The following is a 7,724-nucleotide window of genomic DNA, read 5'->3' as shown; positions in this document are numbered from 1 at the left end:
GCTGGGGTGATATAAAGTTCAGTGACATCACTCCTCTGAATCCTCCTCAGCTCTCTGTGTCTGTGGCTGCTGCTGCAGGGTGAGGTCTGTGCTCTGATTGGCTCTCTGAGTCAGTGAGAGCCAATGAGAGCTAGCAGTGGGCCCTGTTGCTAAGCAGCAGCCTAGTGAGGGGACTGGATGAGCGGGCTCATGTCTGAAACAGTGTGTCAGACAGCCTCCAACGAACTTAGGAAGTTTCCTCGATACAGACACAGCAGCAAGGAGAGGCATAGCTATTGGGAATTAGAAAAAACAAGCCACCATCGGAAGATCATGGAATGACTATCATTCAATGGTTAAAAACATCGGGAGGGCACCATTAAATGCGAAAAACACTGCCATCGAAACAAAAACATCGATGGTTCAGGAACATCGACCATCAATGTCCATCCCTACCCACCCCTTACAGTAACAGCGCACACGTTACCCACTGCAGCAGGACCTGATTAAGCCTTGGGGTGCCCAGGGCACTTAAGACCAGGGGGGCTGTATGGAAGGTGGCGGTTGTATAATTGTGTAGATGCTGGGATCCCTGTGTCACAGCTCTCTCCACCCTCCTCTCCTCTTGTCAGTGAGCTCTGTCTGTAATTCGTGAAACATGATATTACTATGTCTCTGCCTGCGCTGCATACTGTCCTGCTGGTTCTGCTGCTGCCAAAGAGGGGAAGCTAGTGATACAAGTCCTACTCCAGTGATATGATATCCAAATTAATAGTTCGGGGTCTATTCATGAAGTAATGAAAAGGGCCGGAGGAGAAGTTGCCAATGGCAACCAATCAGCTTTGAAGGAAGCCTTTATCGAGTACAATCTATAAATTGTAAGGGAGATGTTTGGTTGCCATGGTCAACTTTTCCACAGGTCTCTTACTCTGTTTTCACTGCTTCATATAAGTGCTTTGTCCCATATATTTTTATCCTGGTAAGGAGACTGTTGTGTCTGGACCAGCAATAATATGTAGCGGGTAGCCAGGACATGGCTTAGGGTGCAATCTTAAACAGTAATAATGTAAACTTTATTATGAATTGTGTAACAATAGTTTTAATTTTTTTATTAGTGTGATGCCATTTTTAGCACAAACATGTATAGTACATCTGGAGCTGTTTTCTGTATGTTTTCAGCAGAGAGCTTGCTGTATGTATTTTCTTATTTGTATTTTTTTTTTTTTTTTAGTTTTGTGGATTAATTGCTATTAAGCTCATCTACGCCTTGTAGCTTGGCTTTTGTTTTGTGTATGTGTGCATAGATATTGATATAACAAGCATATAATACATAACAGGGCCGAAACCAGGGTTTCTGTCACCCGGGGCAAGACAGTCATTTGGCGCCCCCCCCCCCCCCCCCCCTGTTATACAGAAATACATCCTCCCATACATGTACACACCATCAATAATCAGCCCCTGAATATACACATACTGCCAAAATTAACATATATACGTGCCCCTGTATATACACATACCCCAATATACTGTGATTAATTACACCCTTCCTATACATACAAATGATGTACGCACCCCGGGTACTCCAGCATACACACACAACACCGGGTTACGCTGCACTGCTCCAGTACACACACGCAGGGTTACACTGCACTGCTCCAGCACACACACACACAGCTACACTGGACTGCTCCAACACATGCACATACACAAAGGGTTACACTGCACTGGTCCAACACACATACACACAGGGTTACACTGCACTGCTCCAACACACATACACACACGGTTACACTTCACTGCTCCAGTACACACACAGGGTTACACTGCACTGCTCCAGCACACACAGCTTGGACTGCTCCAACACATGCACATACACAAAGGGTTACACTGCACTGGTCCAACACACATACACACAGGGTTACACTGCACTGCTCCAACACACATACACACACGGTTACACTTCACTGCTCCAGTACACACACAGGGTTACACTGCACTGCTCCAGCACACACAGCTACACTGGACTGCTCCAACACATGCACATACACAAAGGGTTACACTGCACTGGTCCAACACACATACACACAGGGTTACACTGCACTGCTCCAACACACACACACACACGGTTACACTTCACTGCTCCAGTACACACACAGGGTTACACTGCACTGCTCCAGCAGACACACACTGGGTAACACAACTGCTCCAGCACACACACACACACACACACACACACACACACACACACACACACACACACACACACACTCTTCACTGCTCCAGTACACACACAGGGTTACACTGCACTGCTCCAGCAGACACACACTGGGTAACACTGCACTGCTCCAGCAGACACACACTGGGTAACACTGAACTGCCCCAGCAAATGCACACACACACACACACACACACACACACACACACACACACACACACACACTTACATTGCACTGCTCCAACACATGCACACATACACACAGGGTTACACTGAACTGCTCCAGCACACATACTCACACACAGGGTTACACTTCACTGCTCCAACACACACACACACACACACACACACACACACACACACACACACACACGGTTACACTGCACTGCTTCAACATACACACACAGGGTTACACTTCACTGCTCCAACACACATACACACAGGGTTACACTGCACTGCTTCAACATACACACACATGGTTACATTGCACTGCTCCAACACATGCACACACACATAGGGTTACACTGCACTGCTCCAACACACATACACACATACAGGGTTACACAGCACTGCTCCAACACACATACACACAGGGTTACACTGCACTACTCCAACACACATACACACAGGGTTACACTGAACTGCTCCAGCACACACAGGGTTACACTTCACTGCTTCAACACACATACACACAGGGTTACACTGCACTGCTTCAACATACACACACAGGGTTACACTGCACTGCTCCAACACATGCACACACACATAGGGTTACACTGCACTGCTCCAACACACATACATACAGGGTTACACTGAACTGTTCAAGCACACATACACACAGGGTTACACTGCACTGCTTACACACACACACACACACACACACACACACACACACACACACTTACACTGCTCACACACATTAGGTTAAAGTACACTGCACACACACATATTGTACATATATAGCTGCCCGCCTCTCCCTACCTACTTTTAGTGCTGATCTGCTGTGTCAGTCAGGGCCCCCTCCTCTCCATTTCCGAAGCGCGCTGTCACAGTCACACACACCGCGCTGGCAGAAGCGACGGCTGTGTTTCTTATCAGGAAGCAGCTCTTACTAGCCTCTACGCTACGGAAGCGTCCTGGTGCAGCGGAGCGGGACGGCGCCTCTTCAACCCTGCGCCGTCCTGCACTGCTTGTTCCGATTACTGCCTCGCGCCGGCGCCCTCTCCTTTTCCGCGCCCAGGTCGCGTGCCCCCCTAGCCTCCCCCTAGTTTCGGCTCTGTACATAAATGTTACAACATACGTTATCCGCTTAACTGGCACTAATGTTTCTCCTTCATCCACTAGGGGCCACTGGAGTGTAGTTACAATGGGGAGATAGTAGGTGGTATTGGTAGCTGGCACTTTAAAAATTCTCACACTGTGGCTAGCTCCTCCCCTACTATCTCCCCTCCAAGCCAGTCTTAGTTAAGTGCCCGAGGTAGCTGGTTCACTTGGGTTTAGCTGAAGAATTTTCTTCCTTTTTCTTTATTATTTTATTTTTCTTACACACACTCACAGACTGGCAGCTCTGCCACTGCCAGTCTGCACCGTGGGAGCTGCCGGCGGGGTCCCATCGCAGCTGCGTGCGGCTAGGGATGGGCCCCGGCTGAGGGAGACACTGAGCTCTCCTGAGTTGGCGGACACCGCTGCGTGCGGCGCGTGTCGCGGCCACTCCATCCAGCAGAAGATTCCGGCAGCATGGCAGCGGTGAGTATCAAAAATGGTCGGACACCGCTGCGTGCGGCTTGTGTCGGGACCACCCCACCACAGAAGATTCCGGCTGGACGCCGCTGCGTGCGGCGTGTGTCGGGGCCGATCCACCAAGAACACAGTGGTGAGTGAAGTATACTTTATTTGTGGTGGCTATGTATGTTTTTAGAGCAATCTGTTTATTGTTGTACAACCCACTCCAGAAGGGCTCTCTGGGGCTGTAATGTACTTTATTGTATCCTTACCTGTCCTCCTCATGGAGAAACAGACAGGATGATTGGGGGAGGCTGAGTATGTGTTTATACAACCCTGACTGAAAAACGGGTGTGTGTCATTCTGATAACCCTCTGCTCCCCCAGCTCCCCGCACCCCCCGCACAGACACTCCTTGTACGGAGGGGGCGGAGCTAAGTCCCGCTCTGTAGAGCGAGCTCAGCGCTCCCTGCTCCCAGGCGGCGACTCGCGCTCTGTTCAGCGCAACACTCCCCGGCGGCGGCTAGCAGATACAGGGCTCTACTAGCGCTGTATAGCGGGCTCAGCGCTCAGCGCTCCCCGGCGGTGACTCGCAGGCCCAGCGGAGGGTACAGCTCGCTTCCCGCTTAGTTTTGCAATAAGGCGCCATAGCCGGGGGGCGGAGCTAACTCCTGCTCTGTACAGCGGGCTCAGCATTCTCCGCTCCCCGGCCACTGTTATAGTGTAATAGGCATTTATGTGAGTTTAATGCACATGGTGCTGAGGAGAATGTGATATAGTCAGAGTGGCTCAGCACTAATCCAGTTATCCACTATATAGATTTTATCGCATAGCCCAGAGGAGTTTCACTCTGGCGGCCATTTCCTCCCTGCACAGACCTGGCTTCATATTTGCAGTGTCTCCTATAGCCCAGTGGGCTAATCTTGCATACTCAGAGACAAATACAAATAAAGTCCCAGGTATATTAACAGTTAACCCGCTTTACTCAGCGGGCTCCCAGGTCTCCCCGTCGCTAGGCAACAGCTCTGGGATTTGTAACTTTTCGATACTTCAGGCTGCTGAAATATAGATACATTCCTCCTGCAGTAGAGTCCTCTATACCCAGCATTTCCCTACTTGCAAATCAGGGAACCTGCTCTATTACAGTAGCTGGGACTCAGCTCAATAATAATTAAAAGGATCTACTGTGCAGTATTTATTTACCTACGGTGTGTGTGTATATATACATATATAGTTATGTTTGTGCATGTATATATATAGATATATATATTTAAGTGCGTGTAGGTATGTATATAGATAAATCCATAAAATACCAGATATAGGGGATAAAAGCCTACGGCCACACCACCCTGAACACGCCCGATCTCGTCTGATCTCGGAAACTAAGCAGGGTCAGGCCCGGTTAGTACTTGGATGGGAGACCGCCTGGGAATACCAGGTGCTGTAGGCTACTTCCGCAATGTTTTCTAATAACAACATCTTGCACATAACATTTTCCCCCATCTTTCTCACAGGCTGGTCACCATTTTGAAAAGCCAGCGGAACCTCAGAGAAACATCTGGTGCACCTTAATTAGCGGTACACTAAATACAGGGCGGGGTGTTGCCTTCCCTTTATTATTCCTTGTTGTCACTAGTTACTAATGCTATTTGTAATTGTGGAAAGCGTGTAAGGCATCAGACAAATAGCGCTGCGGCTCAGTACGCTAGTAGCGGGTATCTGAACAGGGGTTTGAATCCAAACAAAACTTTAAGGAGAACTCCTATAGCCTAGGGCTAAGACTCCTGTCCCACAGCGCAGCGTTGCTGGTTCAGGTCTCCGCTGCTCCAGAAAGTTTATTTTAATCGTATCGGTCACTACACATTATAGTGCAGACCTTACGTAGGGCTCTGTTTATTTAACCCACCTTTTCTCCTTTCGTTTGTCTCTCCTGGGATAGTCGAAGAATTCCCTCTTAGGTGTGAAATATGCGGCGGAGCCATCTGCTTCGCCCTCCACGCACCTGCACACCCCTGTTTGATCAATGATGCAGGTAATGTCACTATTAACCAGACAATAGCTCATCAGGTAAGCCCTTGGACTTTGGTTTCCAAGGTCACAGGATCAAATCACAGCGGGACCAAACACCTTTCCAAAAAGAAACTTTGCTAACATTCCATGCATTACTGATGTCTGTTTTCTGTGGATCTGAACCAGTGTCTCAGAATATACAGGTACATAATACAGCAGTTCATCTGATACTGCAGGTAAAGGAGGAGGACACGTCAAGTCCATCAGGGTTCCACGCCATTGACGAAAATGACAGCGACTGGTTCAGTTTCGGATGAGCTGGGCAGGCTCCGGTAGGCGGCCGACAGACACCCGAATACACAATATCAGGTATCAAACAAGGTTTGTTTTCCTATCTTTTCCCCGCAGATGGCAGGAGATGGTATCAGAACCTCTCTAGGGTATACACCTCGGTGTATCGCCGGTCCATCAAGCCGCCGTTTTCCTGAGGCAACCTTGCTCAGGGATCCATCGACATATGCGGCAGCATGGTTCTACCGTATCCGGAGCAGGTAGGTTGGGGAACAATTGTCCTCTAGGTTACAGGATGCTTCGCATCAGGATCAATTGATACTTTGATACAGGTCAGAATCACGATTCTGCTTTATGTTCCTTGGAGGTCTCCATGTCTACAGACTCGGACCCTGCATCTTCGCTTGGGCTGTCTTAACCCGACGACCTCTGGGGCTGCGACAGTGACAAGTAAACATGAAATCCTACGGGGCAGATGGTTCTGGGGAAGGAACTTTCTGCAGGATTTCTCGAACCAATGGAGGTAGGTCCACTTTGATTTCTCCTACTACTGCCCCAGCTCCAAGACAGACCTTTACTGGTCTTCCCTTTAGATTTTTTCGTGCCCTTTCAGGTTTTTGACTCCACACGGGTGATATCTTCGTCGCCAGGGGTTCTCAGGGTAAAAAGGCTGAAGCAGAGGTTCAACATCCTCAGTCCAGTCTGATTTTATGTCATCCTATACACCCATTACACCTGCAGGGTCCCAGGGTAGGCGCAGGTCGATGGGAGAAGGCTTGGGCGGTTACAACCGTCTCAGGAGTCCCTCGGCATGGGTCGGCTGATTTACGATGACAAGAGAGTCATACTGCAGGCTGCGCTCCATAGGTTTCTAACCGCAAAGGGTGTTGATCCCTGTTTTACACATATCATTTGAATTAGGACAGTTCTCAGGCCTTTGTTTTCTTTTCACGTTCCGAAGCCAAGTGGCTCGGACAGGCCTATTCTGGCCTTACAATCCTTTTAGTCTGTGATTGCTAGTTTAAACAAGAAAGGGAGTTTTACGTGTCCCTTGTCTTCAGAGATGCCTGTTTACTGATTTCCGTTGGACAGGCTTTTCTCAGATTCCCCCTTAACAGGATTCTCATTTTCACTGTAAGTCCTTTACTCTTCTCTCTTCCGCTCCCACAGAGTTTAGGAAGATAACAGAATAACTCTTTTTCAAGGGCAGTGGGTGACGTTGGTTCCCTAATGGGACAATTTACTGCTACTATCCCACTCTGTACATTAGGTGGCTTCTGAATATCCGGAGGATCCACGAGCTTCTGATTCGACACAGATCCAATTTATGCTCCGCATAGACGTTTCTCAACACGGTCCGTCAGAGGTTTTTTCATTCCTCGGCACCAGAGACTCTATTTCTTCAGTCAAGTTGCGACGTAATGAGTGGTCGCCTCCATTCCTCTCGGAACGGGGGACAACAATCTTGTTTCCAGATCAAGCCACCAGGTCAGACTCCTGGGTGAGGA

The 7,724-nt window shown here is 48.8% G+C and overlaps 1 non-coding gene across 1 annotated transcript; it reads left to right on the top strand.

Moving 5' to 3' along the window:
- Positions 1-5,246: 5,246 nt before the first annotated feature.
- On the top strand, positions 5,247-5,365 carry LOC135052227 (5S ribosomal RNA). Its single transcript, XR_010242223.1, has one exon. It is a non-coding gene; the product is annotated as a 5S ribosomal RNA (ribosomal RNA).
- The last annotated feature ends 2,359 nt before the right edge of the window (positions 5,366-7,724 follow it).

This window comes from Pseudophryne corroboree, chromosome 2 (genome assembly GCF_028390025.1).
Source record: "Pseudophryne corroboree isolate aPseCor3 chromosome 2, aPseCor3.hap2, whole genome shotgun sequence".
Lineage (NCBI taxonomy): Eukaryota > Metazoa > Chordata > Amphibia > Anura > Myobatrachidae > Pseudophryne > Pseudophryne corroboree.
Note: the sequence above shows the minus strand (reverse complement) of the source record. Positions and strands in the feature narration are given on the sequence as shown.